The 20,053-nt window shown below is 50.6% G+C and overlaps 1 long non-coding RNA gene across 2 annotated transcripts; it reads left to right on the top strand.

Annotated features, from left to right (window-relative positions):
* Window positions 1-265: 265 nt before the first annotated feature.
* Window positions 266-19,751, top strand: LOC150047651 (uncharacterized). Of its 2 annotated transcripts, XR_016539282.1 has the most exons (5): window positions 266-343; window positions 798-892; window positions 11,936-12,065; window positions 19,363-19,443; window positions 19,665-19,747. It is a non-coding gene; the product is annotated as an uncharacterized LOC150047651 (long non-coding RNA). The 2 variants fall into 2 exon arrangements; XR_016539281.1 differs by lacking the exons at window positions 11,936-12,065; window positions 19,363-19,443 and having other exon boundaries at window positions 19,665-19,751.
* The last annotated feature ends 302 nt before the right edge of the window (window positions 19,752-20,053 follow it).

Here is a 20,053-nt window from a genome sequence, read left to right as displayed (position 1 = left end):
CAGGCCTGAGCCACCGCGCTCGGCTTCATAAGCTTATTATTATTATTATTATTTTCAGTACCAGTTTTCTTTCCCTCCGCTATCTCCGGACCTCCTGCCTTTTTTTTTTTTTCCTGTTCCTGAATTTCTTTTCCGGCCTCCTAGCATCCCAGGGTGAGCCTCAAGCTGAGGCCCCGCCCCCGGCCCCCTCCCGAGGCCCCGCCCCCGCCCCCGAGGCCCCGCCCCGTCCCCGCCCCCGATGACGCGTGGCGCCCGGTGCGTGGGGATTCCCGCGGCCCTAGCCCACTACCCGGCCTGCCCCGCGGCAAGATGGCGGCGTGAATGCAGCAGGCAGCGGCGGAAAGTTTGTTGTGGTCTTGGAGTAGTCGGGCGGGGGAGGTTGGAGTTGAGGAGAATCACGCGATGGTGGCGAGGAGTGGGCTCAGAGGAGCCGCTGGCTCTGGGATGGAGCGAAGGAGGTGGATGGAGGAGGTGGAGGCGGAGGGGGGCCCGGAGCCCCGAGGCGGCCCTAGGGGAGGGGCCTGGGGCGGGGAGCCGAGCGAGGTGTGGTTGGGACGGAGTTAAAATTGGCTAAGGCTTTCTGAGCTGAGAGGGGAGAAGTCGGGGACACAGAGCCTGACTGTCCTCGGGAGAGGGGAAGGAAAAGGGACTTTTGTGAAGTAAAAGAACCAGCGGGGAAGGGGCGGAGGAGTGGGGGAGGTGTGCGTGGGGTGAGTTGAAGCCAGGGAGGAGTGACCCTCTTCCAGGCTTAGATCAGCCTGCCCACAGCTCCTGAGCATCATCCGCCCCAATTTCAGCCGAAGATTCGAGGGCCCCAGGGACTGGAAGAAATCAGTGTCTGCTTGGAAAGAAGAAGGGATAGCAGACTTGCCCCAGCTCAACCCCAGAGCGGGTAAGGTGGCCTCCAGTGACAGGCTTCTCACTGCCGTGCTCCCTGGGAGAGGAGCCGTAGCCCTGGAGTCATTCTGAGAGTCCTTTGAACGGAAACCGGTGCTCTTCTGGAGATTGACTTCTCTAGGGTCCCTCAGTTGGTGTTTGGCTTCGAGTGCTGGCTGCCTTTTGAGAGTTGGTGTAAACTGAATCTGTGTACCTTCCCCTGGGCAAAGACCTAAAGATCAGGCTGAAAGCACTCTAGGAATCAGGCTACAAGCATTTCCTACCTGTACACCATTATCTCTTCCATCTGCCCATCAATTTCTTCAACCTTCTGCCTGGAAGTGTAGTGGCAAATGGTGGAGAATCATCAGAAAACAAATTTCTGATGGTTTCACTAAATCTTATGTACTTTCTGACACTAACTCTTAAATTTATTCTTGCTGTATGCCTGCTCTTGCAGTTTTCCTTTGGCAAGAGGGGTTTGTTAGTGTACTCCAGGGGTGAATTGGGGTGTGTGGTATTTGGACATTGTCACCCCTTGAGGTACCTGATTTTTTGTTTGTTTGTTTTGCCAGTCCTGGGGCTTGGACTCAGGGGCTGGGCACTGTCCTTGAGCTTCTTTTGCTCAAGGTTAGCCACATCACCATTTCCAGCTTTCTCTGTGATACTGAGGAATCAAACCCAGGGCTTCATGCATGCTAAGCAAGCACGCTACCACTAAGCCACCAAGATCCCTAATTTTTAAGTGTTGTTTTACAGTTGGGCCAGTGAGGCAATGAAAGGAAAAAAAATTATGAAACTTGGCCTTTTTTGTCAGTCCTGGTGCTTGAACTCAGAGCACGATCACTGTCCTTGGGCTTTCTCAAGGTTAACACTCTACGACTCCAGCCACAGCACCACTTCCAGCTTTTGCTTGTATATGTGGTACTGAGGAATCTGAACCTGGGTCTTCATGCATGTTAGACAAGCACTCTACCACAAGGCCAAACTCCCATCCGGAAACTTACCCTTTTTGGTAAGTTTCTTTGTATTTTCTCCAAACCACATTAAAAAAAAAAAAAAATCAGGCCTGGCATCAGTGGCTTATACCTGTAATCCTAGCTACTGAGGAAGTTGAAATCTGAGAATCCTGATTCAGTTAGCTCAGGCAGAGAAATCTGAGAGTTGTTTTTTTTTTCTCCAAATAACCAGGAAAAAGCTGGGAGTAGAGATGTGGCTCGAAGTGGTAGAGCACCAGAATTGAGTAAGGCATGAGTACAAGGCCCTGAGTTTAAGCCTCAATACTGGAACAAACATTTTAAAAAAAGAAAAGAAATAAAAAAGTTAAACGAATCGTGGCCTGACAGCTGGCAGATCTGAAGGAGGGTGGGAAAGGGACTAGAGCTAGAGTGCAGTGAGTGCAGAATGGAGTCCTCACCTCCGTGGTTGCTCAATGTTTATGCCCAAGATAGTTGATATGAGCCAGTTCCTTAAAGGTCTGCTTGCACGTTCACATGCGCTCTCTCATACACACTCTCTCTCTCTCTCTCTCTCTCTCTCTCTCTCTCTCTCTCTCTCTCTCTCTCTCCCTCCCTCCCTCCCTCCCTCCCTCCCTCCCTCCCTCCCTCCCTCTCTCTCCCTCTCTCTCCCTCTCTCTCCCTCTCTCTCCCTCTCTCTCCCTCTCTCTCCCTCTCTCTCCCTCTCTCTCTCTTTTTCTGCTAAGCAAGTGATGACTCATTGAACCATGTCTCCAGCCAGCTCTTAGACTGAAGCCAGTTTAGGACCTGCATCTACTTTGTGATTGGTTTGGAAGGTCTTGTTTGTCTAGAACTCCTCCCTGATTCTCTCTTATACTTCTACTTCTCTAGTCCCTCCCCAAGTCATTGTTATCAGGCTAGCTTTAGTGCTTTCAATAAGTGAAGAACTGGGGCAGGGAGTTTGGCCTAGTGGTAGAGTGCTTGCCTAGCATACACAAAGACCTGGGTTCAATTCCTCGGTACCCCATGTACATAGAAAAAAGCCAGAAGTGGTGCTGAGGCTCAAGTGGTAGAGCTCTAGCCTTGAGAAAGCCCAAGGACAGCGCTCAGGCCCTGAGTACAAGCCTGGGATGGGCAAAAAAAAAAAAAAAAAAAAAGTGAAGAACTGAACATATTTAGCTGTAACTTGATTTCTAGAAAATTGAAAACCTTCTTTTTCTGATGAAAATTTAAAAATTATGCCCCTGCCAAGAGTTTGGTCTAGTGGTAAAGTGCTTGCCTAGCATGCACAAAGACCTGGGTTCAATTCCTCAGTACCACATACATAGAAAAAAGCCAGAAGTGGTGCTGAGGCTCAAGTGGTAGAGCTCTAGCCTTGAGAAAGTCCAAGGACAGTGCTCAGGCCCTGAGCTCAAGCCCAGGACTGGCAAAAAAAAAAAAAAAAAAAAAAAAAAATTATGCCCCTGTAGAATCGCAGTGAGGAGCTGAGAGCTGAGAGAACTGACTGGAGCCTGAGTGCCAAGATTGAATCCTGACTGCCATTTGTAGTCCTGTGATCTTCATTAATTGCGTAGTTCTAGCCCTCAGATTTCTTTCTTTCTTTTTCTTTCTTTCTTTCTTTCTTTCTTTCTTTCTTTCTTTCTTTCTTTTTTTTTTTTTTTCCAGTCCTGGGCTTGAGCTCAGGGCCTGAGCACTGTCCTTGGACTTTCTCAAAGCTAGAGCTCTACCACTTGAGCCTCAGCACCACTTCCGGCTTTTTTCTATGTATGTGGTACGGAGGAATCGAACCCGGGTCTTCATGCATGCTTGGCAAGCACTTTAACCACTAGGCCAAACTCCTGGCCAAGCCCTCAGATTTCTATTGATCAATGGGAGTAGGGGTAATGAATGTTAAATAAGATAATATAGTATTAACTTGTGAAATGCTAGCACTATCTTCTGCTTTATGAGCGTCTCTAATAGCTTGCGCTGCTAGGCTGAGACAAGGCAAAGTTAGAACATAGTATAGAGTTTTTGTTTTTGTTTTTGTTTTTTTTGCCAGTTCTGGGCTTGAGCTCAGGGCCTGAGCACTGTCTTTGGGCTTTCTCAAGGCTAGAGCTCTACCATTTGAGCCTCAGCACCACTTCTGGCTTTTTTCTATGTTTGTGGCACCAAGGAATCGAACCCGGGTCTTCGTGCGTGCTAGGCAAGCACTCTACCTCCAGGCCAAACTCCTAGCCCCAGTATAGAGTTTTTGTGTAGCTATTTAAAGTGATGTCAAAATCCCAGTGGCTTCCTATTTGAAATTGTGAGGCTGTGGAACTTTTTCTTTTTGGATTGATATGGATTTTTTTGTCATTTATGTATTTAAATAGTATCAGGGTTTGAACTCAGAGTCTCATGCTTTTGCTTAGCTTTTTCATCTAAAGCTGGTCTCTACCACTTGAGCCACACTTCCACTTTGGGCTTTTAGCTGGTTAGTTGGAGATAAAGAGTCTCATAGATTTGTCCACGCTGGTTTTGAACCAAGATCATCCGATCTCAGCCTCCTGAATAGGTAGAATTACAGGTGTGAGAGACTGGTGTCTTACTCTTTTTTTTTTTTTTTCCTTCGGTCGGTTGGTCCGTCGATTGTGGGGCTTGAACTCTGGACCTGGGCACTGTCCCTGAGCTCTTCAGCTCAAGGCTATCACCTTATTCCTGAGCCACAGCACCACTTCCTGTTTTCATGTGATTAAGTCAGGGCTGGCTTTGAGCCACATCCTCAGATCTCAGCCTCCTAAGTAGCTAGGATTACAGGAGTGAGCCACCGAGTCCAGCTGGTGTCCTACTTTTACACAGCTTCCTTGACTGGGCTGACTTTGGACAGATAGTGATCTTTCCAATATCCTGTCTCCTGAATAGTTAGGATTACAGTGCCTGACGTTAGTTTTTACTTTATTTTTCCTTCCACAGGGTGAACTCTTGCTATATTGCTAAGCCTGGTCGCCAACTCTTGGGACCTCTTGCTTCTTCCCAAACTTGGCATTATAGACATACCACCTGGTGGTGTTAATATTTAGAGATGCTTACTGATTGTTTGTATCTCTTGTTGGTTTGACTATCCTGGTCCATCCTTTTTTATCCTGATGTCTGGATGTATAACTATATTGCAGTGAGAAGTTTTTTGGTTGTTTGAAATTGTTTTTAGCTCTTCATTGGAGTCTGTCCATCCTTCCAGAAGTACTAAATGATGTAGGAATGGTGGTGGAGAAGGCTTGTTCTGCTGGGTTGCTAGACCTGGGCTGTGTCTTCATGACTCAGCTTGGTGACTTGTATTTTGTAAAACCTTGGGGTTGGGTGGGGTGAGCAGGCTGACACTAGGCTCTAATCTTAAAAGAGGCATGTGTGTGCCTGTGAACTAATATAGATGTAAATAGAAGGCTCAGTTCTTACTTTGATCACTGACATGAGCAGTTGAAGTAGCCACAGTGTTAAATGTGAGATAGTCTGATGTAGGCTTTTTTTTTTTTAATTTTTTTATTGTAGGTATAGAGGGGTTACAGTTACATTTGCCAGATAGTAGGTGCATTCCTTCTCACACATTGATACCCCTTCTCATGTTTTTTTCCCCATTTCCCTCCCCCTGCTGTAGGCTTTTTTTTCTTTTTTGCCAGTCCTGGGGCTTGAAACAGGGCCTGAGCACTGTCCATGGTCTTTTTCCTCAAGGCTGGAGCTCTACCATTCGAGACACAGCAACACTCCTGTCTTTTCTATGTATGCGATATTGGGGAATTGAACCTGGGTCTTCATGCATGGTAGGCAAGCATTCTACCACTAGGCCAAACTCCCAGCCCTGGTGTAGGCTTTTTTAAAAGTGGCAAGTAATGTATACACAGGGAGGAAAAAGAAATCAGTGACATTTTAAATTGCTCTCTGTACTCAGTTGCAGGTAAAAGTGTAGCACAGGGCCGGGAGCATAGCCTAGTGGTAGAGTGCTGACCTAGCATGCATGAAGTCCTGGGTTTGATTCCTCCGTACAACATACACAGAAAAGGCTGGAAGTGGTGCTGTCGCTCAAATGGCAGAGCACTAACCTTGAGCAAAAGTGTCCAAGGACAGTGCCAAAACCCTGAGTTCAAGTCTCAGGACTGGCAAAAAAAAATGAAGCATAGATGAGCTTCTGCTGGCATGTCTTCTGGGAAGTCCTGGCAGTCCTGTAAAGTTCTTCCTCCTTCAGTTGGAAGGAGGCTGTGTGCAGCTCAGGGCCAGAGGTGTGTTCTGGGTTTGATTGACTGGCTTTCCTTTTGCCCTGTATTTAAGACTCCTCTTCTGAGTCATGTCCTGTCTATTTAACACACCCTGAGGGCATGCATTTTTCTTTTGTAGTAGATTCTCTTCCAGCCAGCCTTTGGAACAGGCCTGCGCCAAAGTCTAACCAGATTATAGAGAGACTGGGGCCCAGGAATGTGAGCTACTCCTGGAGCATTGGCTCAGCTCTGTGACAAACTCTGTTCTTTGTGGCATCTGTGATTTTTTTCTTTTTCTTTTTCTTTCTTTTTTTTTTTTTTTACCAGTCCTGGGGACTGAACTCAGGGCCTGGGCACTGCCCTTGAACACTTTTTGCTCAAGGCTAGTGCCCTGCCACTTGAGCCACAGCTCCACTGCTGGCCTTTTCTCAGTATGTAGTCTCAAGGAATCGAACCCAGGGCTTCTTGCATGCTAGGTGAGCACTCTACCAACCCCATGCATCTGTGATTTTTGAGAAGTAGGTAACATCTGTTTTCTCCCCTCTACCAATATCTTAGAAGCTAGGAATCCCAGGATAGTAGAACTTGAGCTTGACTTTCCACTTGTGTCGGCCTGCTTTAGCATGTTATCTTCATAGAGTACGCCTTTGTGCCATGGTCACATTTTAGCAGATAACTGACCATATGGTGAAGGCCAGTAGGTTTTCAGCCAGGTCTTCCCTTTACTGTTCTTTTTGTTGTATGAATCCCTTTCTCCATGCTATGTCTTTTTCTCTGGTCTCTTCCCTGCCTTCTTGCCATTGTATTTGATTCAGTGCTTTGTTTCCAGTTTTCTCTTAGGGTAAACTGAGCCTTCATTTCTCACTTGGATCCAGGAATTAGGTCATTCTTACTGGCTTCTTGGCCTTTACATATCCGTGTGCTTGCTATGTGTGCATTTCCTGACCTCACCCCCTCTCCCTTTTCCTTCCATTTTGTCCTTTCCTTCTCAGTTTAAATGTTCCTTCCGGCTGGTGACATAGCTCATAGCTATTGCTTGGCAAATGCAAGGCCCTGACTGAGATCAAATCCCAGTGTGTGTGTGTGTGTGTGTGTGTGTGTGTTCATTCTTTGCTTTAAGTCCCTGTTGCCCTTGTACCCTTCTTTGCTGACTTCCAGTGCTGCATTGTAGCCCTTATTTGACTTTCTTAAGACTGTAAGTACCCTGAAAACACACTGTCTCATTTATTAGTATATTTCTAGTGTTCAGAATAGCACAGGGCCCTTCATATGTGTGATATAAAGCTGTGATGCATGTAGAATAAATAAAGTGCTGGCCATTCTCTGCCCCTCTGATCTATCCACCATTCTGTTGCAAAAATTATTTTTCTTTTTCTTTGCCAGTCCTGGACTTGGGTTCAGAGCCTGAGCACTGTCCTTGGACTTTCTCAAGGCTAGAGCTAGAGCCACAGCACCACTCCTGTTTTTTTCCTATGTATGAGGTACTGAGGAATTGAACCTGGCTCTTCATGCATGTTAGGCAAGCACTCTACCACTAGGCCAAACTCCCAGCCCGCAAACATTATTTTTCTATTAAAATTTTTGACCTCTTGATGGTATATGCTGATAATCTCAATGCTCAGGAGTCTGAGGCAGAAAAATTGAGAGTTAAAGGCCAGCCAGAGCTATATAGTGAGACCCTGGTTTAAAAAACAAAACAGTAAGCCAGGCGTGGTGGCTCATGCCTGTAATCCTAGCTATTCAGGAGGCTGAGATCTGAGGATCAAGGTTCAAAGCGAGCCTGGGCACAAAAGGACCTGAGACTCTTATCTCCAATTAACCTCTAGAAAATGAGAAGTGGAGCTTAGCTCATGGGTAACGTGGTAGCTTGGAGCTGAAGGGTACAGGGACAATGCCCAGGCCCAGGGGTAGGGTGGTAGCCTTGAGCTGAAGAGCTCGGGGACAGCTCGTCCAGTTCAAGCCCCATGACCCACAAAAAAATAAAAAATAAGAAAAGAAAAAACCAGGAACAACAAAAACCTTTTGCCCGTAGAAATACCATGTGTTGTCCCTTAAATTGTGGCATTCCAATATAAGCTTGTAGTCATTGAGGAAGATGTGTCCGAGTTTTCTGAAAGGCAGTTTGTGTGTGTGTGTGTGTGTGTGTGTGTGTGTGTGTGTGTGTGTGTGTGTGTGTGTGTGTGTGTGTGTGTGTGTGTGTGTGTGTGTGTGTGTGTGTGTGGTGTGTGTTACTAGGATTTAGGGCTTAGAGCTTCATGCTTGCTGGGTACTCTAGCATTTGAGACACATGTCCAGCCAAGGATGGGCTTCTTATGTGGTGCTCCAACCCAGAATGCACTGCTCTTCTCCTGAAGCCCTGGCCACACTTCAGTGTAAGCTGCTGTTCGCCCCTCTCCTTCTTCCCCTCCCCCCTTGGCTCCAGGAAGATCTGTCTCTGGCTTCTTAGGGGCAAGGTCTTTACTGAAGCTAAGCATTTAAGTCCTGTGAGTGTTTGCTGAGCAACCCTACTTACTGTGTGACCCCACCTGTCCTTCCTGAGATTAAAGTGGTGGAGATCTCTCCCAGTGAAGCCTTCCGGCCCTCAGGGAGGAGGGTTCTACATATACAAGAGATGATGGTGTTAACTATAGCATTGCGTATTTCCACCAATGAATTTGTGTGCTTAAATGGACTTTCAGGTGCTGGGTTTCTCTACTTGGAGCCTTTTTTTTTTAGGGGTGGGGGGCTGGTCCTGGGGCTTGAACTCTTTGCCTGTGCCCTGTCCCTGTCCTTTTGTGCTTAAAGCTAGCACTCTGCCATATGAGCCACAGTCATTTCAGCTTCTGTTTTTGTAGTTTAGTGGAGGTAAGAGTCTCATGGGTTTTCCTGCCTGGAGTGGCTTCAAACTGATGCACAGATCTCAGCTTCCTGAGTAGCTTGGATACAGGCAAGAGCTACCATTCCACTTGGCCTTGTTTGTAGCTTTTTTTGGTTCTAATAGCACATCCCTAAGCCAGCAGTGAGGGATTAAAAGAGGAGGTAAGTAAGCACATTTAGAGTTTTTCTTACTCAATTAGCATCTCCTGAGAAGTCTTGGCTGCTGGCATCCTCTGTTATTTAAGACTTTTCCGTGCCATCTGTCACTTGCTTGCTTTTCTGGTACTATAGATAGTCTCAGCTGGGGTGCTCCGTGCCGTCAGCCAGGGCTAACTCCCAACTGTACTGATGCCCAGATGAATCAAAAGGATGCAACCAGTAGCTGAATCTGGAGTGCAGTGGTTTTCCCAGGGGTCACTCCCGGGCCCCTCAGTGTGAGGTGGACATTATACATGTCATATCCTTGCTGATGAGTCATGTTAAACAGACCATAGATGAGCTTGGACGAGCCAGTTGGGTGGGATTGTGTTGTGCTCTTTTGGCTCAGAAGACCCTAGTCTGGCTATGGGTAGAAGGACGGGGCCTCATTCTTCATTGCTGTCTTATAAGGACCAGCTTTGTGACTAGATGTCATGTCGAGTCTATTGAGGACACAGCCCCTTCTGTGAGGAGCTGCTCTGCCACCAAGTGAACTATGGCAGGGAACTTGCCATCACTGCCTGAGGAGAGGGGGTCTGCTTCCTGGGAAATTTGGGCCCCCAACCTTCAAGTTTTCACTCTGCTAGCCAGTAGGATGGGATGGTGAGCTCCGCACGCCACTCTACTCCATCACAGGCCAGTTACGTGTCCTCTGGAGCCTTAGAATGGAGCGTGCTGCTTGGTATTTCTGCCTCACTCATGGTGAGGATTGGAGGAGATAGCATGGAGATTAGAGTGGAGGGAATGATGAGATAAGGTCTCTTCTATAGAAGTACTAACTAAGCCGGGCATGCTGTCTCAAGCCTGTAATCCTAGCTACTCGGGAGGCTGAGATCTGGAGGTTCAGGGTTCAAAGCCAGCTTGGACATTAAAGTCTATGAGACTTTTCAATTCACCACTAGAAAACCAGAGGTGGTGCTGTGCCTCAAGGGGTAGGGTGATAGTTTGAGCTGAAGAGCTCAGGAATAGTGCCCAGGCCCCAGAGTTCAAGTCCCATGACTAACAAGAAAGAAAGAAGGAAAGGAAGGAAGGAAAGAAGGAAGGAAGGAAGGAAGGAAGGAAGGAAGGAAGGAAGGAAGGAAGGTGGGCTAACTATATAGGAAAATACAGTTAAAAAATACTTTCTTTCAGTTCCCACTGCTCCTAGCTCCTGACTCCACCCATTTCTTATGTGTCCTGCTGATCTTCTTTGCATACTTTAGATGTTCCTCCACAAACTTCACGGTTCAGATCTAGTGTCTGCACACTAGTGCATGCACTTCTTGTCTTCACACGTTTCCCAGCAGCCCTCTGGGCTTTGAAGAGCCTTTGGTGAACTTGGTTGGAGTTGCCCCCTGGGAAATGTGGAGAAGCCTTTTTGGGGGGGAGGAAGGGGGTGTTTGTTTTACTGAGTCAGAATCCAGCTGTCTTTGAACTCTCCATCCTCTTCCCTCAGCCTGCTGAAGTGCTGGGTCACAGTGTATGCCACATCACCTGGCACTGTGCTGAAAACAAAGCAGACCCAGTGTTGGTTTGTGAGTTCTGTCATTGTCCAGGTTTTCTCCCTAGAGATCCATTGGTATGAAGAGTCCTCTCTCTAGTGGACCATGGTTTCTCCTCACCATCAGGCCTTGACTTTATTTTTGCTAGTCCTGGGGTTTGAACTCAGGGCCCGAGCACTGTTCCTGAGCTTTTGCTCCAGGTTAACACTCTACCACTTGAGCCACAGCACCACTTCTGGCTTTTTCTGTTGTGATACTGAGGAATCGAACCCAGGGCTTCAATGCATGCTAGGCAAGCACTGTACCACTAGGTCACATTCCCAGCCAGGCCTTGACCTTTTTGAGCTCTGGGACATAGAAAAATACTGGGAGCCCAGTGTGTGGGCAGTGGGCTTCCTGTGTACGTGAATCTTGACCCTTGGCTTGAGAGAAGCTCTGGCCTACATGGTGTTGCCAGAGTGGTGACTTTTCCTCCCTGTGACTCATCACCGAGTTTTCAAAAACTCCCTAGAATTCGAGAGAGAGACCTTCAGTTCTTCTGTCCCTCAAATGTGTGTGCTTTGCGTTTCCTGACCTGTATCTGAAAGGACTGCCTGTGGACTTCTCCTGCTGCTTTTGCTGTGCCATGTCTAAGCTGGCATGTGCCACTTCTCCCAGATGCTTCTCGAGGTTTCTGGGAGGAGTTGCTGCTGCTCTGTGGCTTGTTTTGATGGGACGCCCAGCCTTCCTGGGCATTGTTCACTGTGAGACAGTGGAGGAAGTCTTCATCCTTGAGAGCTGCACAGAGCCCCATCCTCCTGGGGCTGGCTTTGTGGGAAATGCCATCCCTCCAGAGGTGGCTTTGTGCCACCCCTTCCCATGGTTAGCCCAGCTCTGGGCTGGGTCACACACTGGCTCATTGTATTGGGATTTCTGATGCAGCTCTGTGACTGCCTCTGAGCCCCAGCTGGTCTCTCACAGCCCCCCCTGCAGCCTCTGGGAGGTGGCGGGATGAGATCTGCTGGTGTAGGCACGGATAGTAACACAGCTATGAGGCCTCTGTCTTTAGAGCCAGACATTCAGAGACCTAGTACAGCCTCGCAACAGTGTTGGGGGAGATGGGAACTGTGCCCCCACAGCTAGCTACAATAGCTGCCCTCTTCCTCTTGACCGACTAGAGAGCTTCGTTTGCTTGGGTCAGTGAACTGGGCCCATCGGTGGGCAGACAGAACACTCCACCTTGCCTGTGTGTGAGCTGGGTGGCAGGGAGCTCCTGAGGGACTGATGGTGAGGTGGCATTGCTTTCCCAGCAGAAGAGTGCAGTGTGTACTGTGGGCAGCCAGCGGCGCCTACAGCTTGGCCTTCTGCTCTCTCTTTGCAGCTCCAGAGCTGGGCTGCTCACACACCGAGCTGTGTGTTTATATGGAGTGCCTGGAAGGTGTCTACTACGAGTCTGTCGCTAACCACACTAACCAGAAGAGCTGGCTGGTTGGGGAGAAGTCACTAACTCTGTGAGTCTGACCCTGATCAGCTAATGTGCCCCGATGCCACCAGCATCTCTGAACTCCACTCCTCCCCAGCCTGGCTGCCTCCACCCCTCAGCTTATCTCTGGCCTCATTACTGCCCTCCCTTTCTTCCCTGATCTCCCTCTGTGACTGGGTGGTGGGGATGTGCCCCTTCATGGCCAGGAGAGGAAGGTGGCCTGCTCTCAGCTGCCCAGCCACCAGCTGCTACTGCTGGTCTCCACCGTTCCTCACCCATCCTCCTCAGCATGGCTGCTCAGTCGCCCTCAAAACAGCATTGGTGGCTTTCCACTCAGTGTGTGCTTCAGCATCACAGAACTTAGGAATCTCAGCCAGATGCCCATGCCTATATCCATAGCTATTCAGGAAGTGAGATCTGAGGGCCACAGTTCAAAGCCAAGCCTGGGCAGAAAAGTCCATGAGACTTAACCACCAGAGAGCCAGAGTGAAGCTGTGGCTCAAGTGGTCGAATACTAGGCTTGAACTAAAAAGCTCAGGCACAGGGTCAGGAGTTTGGCCTAATGGTAGAATGCTTGCCAGCATGCATGAGGACCAGGGTTCAATTCCTTGGTACCACATACATAGAAAAAAGCTGGAAGGGGCCGGGAGTTTGGCCTAGTGGTAGAGTGCTTGCCTAGCATGCACAAAGACCCGGGTTTGATACCTTGGTACCACATACTTAGAAAAAGCCGGACGTGGTGCTGAGGCTCAAGTGGTAGAGCTCTAGCCTTGAGAAAAATCCAAGGACAGTGCTCAGGCCCTGAGCTTAAGCCCAGGACTGGCAAAAAAAAAAAAAAAAAAAAAAAAGCTGGAAGTGGTGCAGAGGATGAAGTGGTAGAGCTCTAGCCTTGAGAAAGTCCAAGGACAGTGCTCAGGCTCTGAGTTCAAAGCTCAGGCACAGCTCCCAGGTCCTGAGTTCAAGCCCTGGGACAGGCACCAAAGAAGAAGAGGAAGAGGAAAAAGGTTTCTTTTGGTTACCTCTTCTGTTTCTCGTTCCTCAAATACTGATGGGGCTTGATTGGGAAGGAACTTTAGACCGGATCCTTTCTTCCTGTCACCAGGGAAACGTTACAGGGCCCCCATTGCTTTCCTCCAGGATAGGAGCTTAGGATCAGCTACCGCGTTCTTTTTGGGATGGGGAAGCTCAGGCACACTTTGGCCGAGCCCTGGCACTGGGCAGAAGAGAGAAGTAAACTAGAAGGCAAGCCGGGGACTATCTGACACTTAGCTCTCACTGGTGACCATTGCCCTGGGAGGTGGGGCGGGTGGAGTTTGGCTCTACGCACCTCCATGCCTGTGCAGCTGGTGGACTTTAGTCAGGAAGAGCTGGAGAGAATGCCTTGGACCAGACCTGGTTTTAGACTCATCAGGCCCAGAGAACGTCTGGTCCCAGTGGGGCGCTGGTGAGTGCTTTCTGGCATGGAGGATCTCTTCTTTTAGGTTTGGAAGGGAGAAAAGGAAGTCTGGAGACAGATGGGAAGAAGAGAACTTGTCTTGTGCTTCCTGGAGGTCCACACTGGTCGTGCGTCCCCCACTCTGTCCAAGCTGTGGAGCTAGTGCACTTCTGGGCTTGGAGGGAGAAGACAACTGACTGACCAGTAGCATAGGATGGGTCTTTGTGAATTTGACAGGGTGTAGGTGCTGTATGATCTCCAGACTCCTGGAGAGGGAGTTGGGCAGCTGGAGGAGTTTGGGCTTAGTTCTGAACTAGGCAAAAGGGGTCTAGAGTTGAGGCCTCTCTTTCATTTTGCCCCTCCTTAGGAGAGGGTATGGGGTTTAAGTCAAGGATTGGCTGCAAGCTTGAGGATTTTGGGGTCCTTTTTTTTTTTGTCAGTTCTGGGGCTTGAACTCGGGGCCTGAGCACTGTTCTTGGGCTTTCTCAAGGCTAGAGCTCTACCACTTGAGCCACCGCATCACTTCCACCTTTTTCTATGTATGTGGTATCGAGGAATCCAACCCCGGTCTTTGTGCCTGCTAGACAAGCACTCTACCACTAGGCCGAACTCCTGGCCCTGGGGCCCTTCCTTTATTAGAGGGGGTTGGTTTGCTTGGATCTCTTTTTGTTGTTGTTGTTGTTGTCTTGGTTTTTTTTTTTTGGGGGGGGGGTCCAAAATTGGGATTCTAGTACCTGACTGCTTTTGCTCTTTGGCTGGCTCTCTACCAACAGACCCAAGCCTCGAGCCTGTGCTTGGATCTCTTATCAGGAGTCTTCAGCTCCTTTGTTCTCGTCAGGTATTTGGGTTAGACCAGGTGGATTCATGGTGTTTGCTCCGGTGGGGAGTCAGGTGAGCTCTTGCAGTCTCCAGCACTAGTTCTGGTCCCCAGGGTCACTGTATGTAGGCAGATGACTCCTGCTCTTCTTGGCTGCCAAAGCCCTGTTCTGTTTGGAGTAGACTGGCCCAGGTCAGGACTGCCCGCAGCTTATACTAAGAGGGTGCCTGCCCAGGCACTGAGAGCCCTGCCCAGGGGGGCAGGGCAGGGCTGGTCTGGGCATCTTCCAGCCTAGTCATCAGCTCAGAGCAGAACCTGTGTCCAGGCCCCACCCTGTGAGCTGTTGGCTGCCTGCCTGCCACGCGCCCAGGATTGCTGAGGGCTTTGCTCATGTACCTCAGGAACAGCTGCATGCCGGAAACTGGGGGCTGGTGGCAGGTGGGGGGGGCACCAGAGGGAATGGTGGGGGAGGCTGGAGGAAGCTTGGGTAGGATCAGTGTGTTCTGCTGTGGGACAGTGCCAAGGTTCATAGGCAGCATGGAGAGGGTTGTGAAGTGGTGTAGGGAGGTGGAGAAATTCCTGAGCAATCCCCAGGGCCATTGCTGGGCCACCCGGTCCAGGGGTGGCCTTTGAGGGGATGGGATGCTGTTTATCAACCTCCATTGAACATGGAATCTAAGAAGTTGGATTTTTGAGGCTTGCCAGGTGGTACCTGGCCAGATGCAGAAATCAGAAATTCTCCATGCAAGGCATGAGGCTCGAGACAGTTCCCAGTGAGGAGGCCTCATTCCCTGAGTGATCAGACTTCAGTTTCAGTGAGGGGCTTTCTGCTATTTGTTTTTATTATTTATTTGCATCCTGCTGGGTTCCTGGAGAATTAAGGTAGCCCACAGCACAGCTGGTGTGTTCTGACATAGGCTGCTCAGGTTTTCTTATCATTTTAAAAGCAGCAGTGATGACTAACTTTGGTTGGACTTTGCTTGGGTGCATTACAAAGAAGAGCTTTAATGGCTTTCTGGTGGTGTGGAGGCCCCTCTGAGTTCACTGATTCCCTCAAAGTCCCTCGCTTCGTCCTTGATAGGAGCAGAAAGGCTTCATCAGGAGGCTTGGGAATGATCGAGCTCAAACGCCCTGACAGAGTGTTGGAACAGTTCCTCCCCGCTCCCCGTCCCTTTTCCCCTTCCCTTTCTTTTTATTTTCTTGACAGGAGCCTGGTTTTATAGCTCAGGTTAGCCTGGAAATTATATGCAGCCCAGGCTAGCCTGGAAATCCCAGGCCTGTTGCTTTAGCCTCCAGTGTTCTGGGTCGTAAGTGTAGGCCACTAAGCCCTCCTGAGTAGCTAGGATTACAGGCTGCATTGGTTCTGTGGAGAGTAGAGAGGTGGTCGGTGTCGGGCAGGCTGCTGATCCCGGTCAGAGGGTTCATGCGGTGGCGGCTGGTGCAGAAGTCAGGGAGGTGGGTGAGGAGGAATGCTAACGTGGGAAAAGCCAAAGAATAATGCAGTTTTCATTCCGTTCAGTTCCCTCTCCTGCATCTTTGACTTTGGGACAGACCCTGGCTGGACTGCAGAGGGAAGCAGGAGGGCATCCAGCCAGGCCTCTTGCGCTTGACTCTTGCTGTTGTCTCCTGTGAGTGCTGGGAGTTGAAGTAGGGATTCAGGAGTAAGAGCTTTCTTTGTTCCTCTCCCTCCATCTCCAGTGACAGACATCTTGATTATGGTGGAAGCCCCTGGCCACTTTCACATACCCACTGAAGGGGGCAAGTGTGAGCCCTGTCTCCTGGCCAGGGTGGTGCTTGCCCTTTGAGCCAAGGAAGGGCTGAGCCAGGCCCTTGTGTCTTATCTCCGTCTGTGTTCTGTTCCGCTGTTCAGTGGGTTCACAGTGCGAGTTCTCTGTGCATGCCGAGTCCCATTCTAATGAAAGTCGACTTTGTTCTCTAAAGGCAGTTAATCATGCCCCATGGGCTGTAATCAGGGAGAAGGTATTTAATACAGGGCAGGCGGCAACAGGCGGCCTACATGGATGGGCAGATTGCAACATGGCAGTCAGGAAGCACGCGTGTGCACACACACACACACACACAGCAGATAGGAGATAGTTTTCAAAACTGACTTGGAGTAAGACAAGAATGAATGCTATGCAGCACAGGAAGAGCGGGGGCAGGGCAGCAGGGGTGAGATGGGTCTCTGCCTTTTCACCACCCTTCTAGGAATGGGGAAGGGTGGCAGCTACTCTGGGTGCCTGGCACAGGGCTGGCAAGAGCCCAAGGAGCCACAAGGCATGCTGGGTCAGCCAGGATTTCCTCTGGAGTCTCAGCCCTTTTCCCAAGGCACAACTGTCTTGTGGTGAAGACCAGCACATGCCTCGATAGTCCTGTTTTGACCCTTGAGACTTGAATAGTTGGGGTGAGGATGGGGGTGGGCTTGTCCCTATTTATTGCCAGCCTTTGTCCAGACCATCTTAGTGGTGCCCAGAGTGCCCTTAGCAGCCACAGGCCAGAAGGCCCCGCTGGTTGGCTTGGCTGCTGCACGCTCAGCATGGCCCATGGGCTATTCTGAGCTGTTCTGGGAACCACCTCTTCTTAGCACAGGCTTGCGAGTGCTTTGGGCCGCAACACAGAACAAGCTGGGCGACTGTTGGGTGAAACATGGGGTCAGTGGAGGCCACACCTGCTAGCTGAGTCTTCTTGGCATGGCTGCGCTGTCTGCAGTGCACCCCTCGTGTCTCAGCGTGGGGCCCCTGTGCTCTGTGCTTCCCCTCTCCTCTGGGTTGGCTCTCGAGTCAGGAGATGTGCTGCCAGGCCCCTGTGTTTCTGGTCATTGCGGGACTTGCGAGCCCTCACAAGCTGCATGTGGGCCACTTAGTGGATTTGGGAGCTGGAGCCAGGTCCTGGGCCTCCTGCCATGCCTGCTGTTCCTGGTCATGGGTCAGGAGCAGCACAGATCTGGGTGGACTTGGCCGTAGCTACTGCCCTGTGGACATGGCCTCCTGCTGCCCTCCCTGTGCCTCACATGCTGGTCATCTCCACCCCGGCCCCAGTCGGCTCTGCCACCCCCTGTGGGGGTCAGGGGAGGCCCGGGAGAGGGCGCATGTTCAGAGTAAGGCCCGGCGAACTGTGGGGTGAGCTCCACTCACAGGCAGGAATGCCAGCTATCTGTGCATGTCACTGTCCTCTCACCCAAGCACCTGGACCTAGGGCATGCGAGGCTTAGGAGTGGGGAGGAGGAGGAGGTTGAGGATAGCCCTTGAGCACGAGCTCACTCAGGTGCCGGGGAGGAAGTGGGGGCTGTGGCAGGGACCTGGTTTCTCTGTCGTGGGGGAAGAAAGCAGAGACCCCTCCCCACCCTGGGCTGTCCCACTTTGGGGCTCCTGCAGTCACACCTGCATCCTGCACCCATTCCCAGAGTGCCAGAGCCTAAGTGTCAGGCTGGTTTGGGGCGCCTCTGAGTTTCTCCCTTAGGCCGTGGGAGTCTCCAGTCCAGGGCCCCCTGGAGGTACAGCCCTGGGGACCAGAGTCTTGTTGGCTCCCCCACACGCCAGGAATGTGCTGGTCTTCCAGGCCTGCCCAAATTCCTGTGCAGGGAACAGCCCAGCAGCAGCATGCTGCCTGTGCCCTGTGGGGACACGTTCTTTAAGTGGGCGGAGGCTAGGGGCTCCTGCCTGCTGCTCACCCCAGCCACCCCAAACACACAGCCAGGGACCAGCCAGAGGAGGGAGGCCACTCCTACTTCTCCCACCCCACTCCTGCCCTAGGCCGTGTTGGAATGTGACAGGAGTCCTGGCCTGGGCGTGTCCTGACAGTGGAGCACACGCACCAGCCTGCCAGGCTTCCCTGCCCAGCTCTGTTTGGGTTGCTGGGGGTGGAGGATGTTTGGTGTGCCCAGAAGGCTGCCTGCGGCTGCTCCTTCCCCTATTGCCAGGGTGATGCTGCCCCCGTCCTGCTGCCCGGCTTATTGCAGGAGGTGCCCAGAGGGGTGGCAGAGCCCCACAAATTTCGAGTGACCTCAGGTTACTTGCCTGCCACATTTGTGTGGGTGCAGAGCAGGCTTGTGCAGGAGTGTGTGTAAGTAGGTGTTCCGGTGTGGCAGAGCCTGGGGCTAGGGGTCTGGATTTTCCAAACCAATGTTTCTCAACCTTGATGCTGCTTACTTTTGTTGCTGTTTCTGGGGCTTGAACTCAGGATCTGGGCACAGTCCCTGAGCTTATATGCACAAAGCTAGCATTCTACACGTGAACCTCAGCTCTGCTTCCTGCTCTTTTGATAGTTATTTGGAAGTAAGAATCTTTAGACTTTTCTACATGCGCTGGCATTGAACTGTGATCCTCCTGAGTACCTAGGATTACAGATTACAGGTGTGAGCCACGGGACAACGGACACACCAGGCTGGCACTACTAACATTTTGCATGGATCCTTCTTTGTTCTGATCATCATAATCCCTTTCTATTAATAGATGCCAGTAGCTCCCTCCCACCTTCCTCACCTCCACCCTCAGGTTTTTTGTTTTTTGGGTTTTTTTTGCCAGTCCTAGGGCTTAAACTCAGGGCCTGGGCACTGTCCCTGAGCTCTTCAGCTCAAGTTTACCTCCCCACCCTGGAGCCAAGCCCCACTTCCTGTTTTCTAGAGGTTAACTGGAGGTAAGCGTCTCTAGGCTTTGTATTGCCCAACTGGCTTTGAACCTTGATCCTCAAATCTCAGCCTCCTGAGTAGCCAGGCACTGGCACCGGCCCCCAGTCTCAAGTTTTGTCAGGTAAAAAGACCTCCAGAGGAGCGGTGCTGTGGTTCATGTGGTAGAACAGTTGAGCTGAGGAGCTCAGGTAACAGCACCCAGGCCCAGAGTTCAAGCCCCATGACTGTGGGAAAAAAAATCTCCAGACATTTGTCAGAAGGGGAAAGAGGGCAAAATGAGAACCCTTGCTCTAAATTGCCACCTTTGGTTTTCTTTCATGGACTTTCCTTTCCTCTTGCCAAATCTGTTGTCTGCTCTGTCCATAGAAATGGTCTTTGAGCTCCTTGTGGAGCTCTTGCAGGAGCACCTTCCAGCCTCTTCTCTGCCTGTCTTGCATCTCTCCTAGGCTTTTTCCTGTTGTCATTTTCAACCTATGCTTGCTGGTTCAGGACTCTGAGGCTGGGAGCTGAGCAGGACAGGATTTGGGGTAGGGACAGGGAGCAGCATGTGGTGAGTGGAGAAAGACAGGAACCCATCACCTGAGTTATTGCCTGCCTTCACTTTGCCCGGTAGAACCCCTGTCCCATCACCTCCCTCCCTGCCTTTCCCCCAGGGGCCTTCCAGGTCCTGGACAGGCCAGCTGGCCTGCGATGCTGATAGACAGCTGGTGACACCTGGTTTCCTCTTTCTTCCCTTCTCTGGTTTCAGGATCTGTTGGCTGGAGGAGGTGGAGGGGCTGTGGGATGCGAAGAGCCTCACGCTGACTCCTGGACAGCGGACCAGGCAGAGGTGCTGACAAACAGACGGTATGTTCCTGAGATCCCCCCACACACACTTGCGTCTCTTTCAGGAGACTGGCAGTCTTGAGGGCAGGCAGATGGTCTGTGTGCTGTGCACTAGAGAGAGCAGGCTTCCGTGGACGTGGCCAGAGAGCCTCCCGAGCTTGGAGACCCTTGAACCAGGGCCTGGGTTGGTATATAGACTCAAGTCTTAAGATTTAGTTACTTTTTTGAGTGTCTACTGGGGCTTGAACTCAGAGCCTGGTCACTGTCCCTTTGCTTTTTCATGTAAACTGGTGCTCGACCATTTGAGTCATA

This window comes from Megascapheus bottae, chromosome 22 (assembly GCF_031878675.1).
Source record: "Megascapheus bottae isolate mThoBot1 chromosome 22, mThoBot2.hap1, whole genome shotgun sequence".
In the NCBI taxonomy this organism is placed as follows: Eukaryota; Metazoa; Chordata; class Mammalia; order Rodentia; family Geomyidae; genus Megascapheus; species Megascapheus bottae.
Note: the sequence above shows the minus strand (reverse complement) of the source record. Positions and strands in the feature narration are given on the sequence as shown.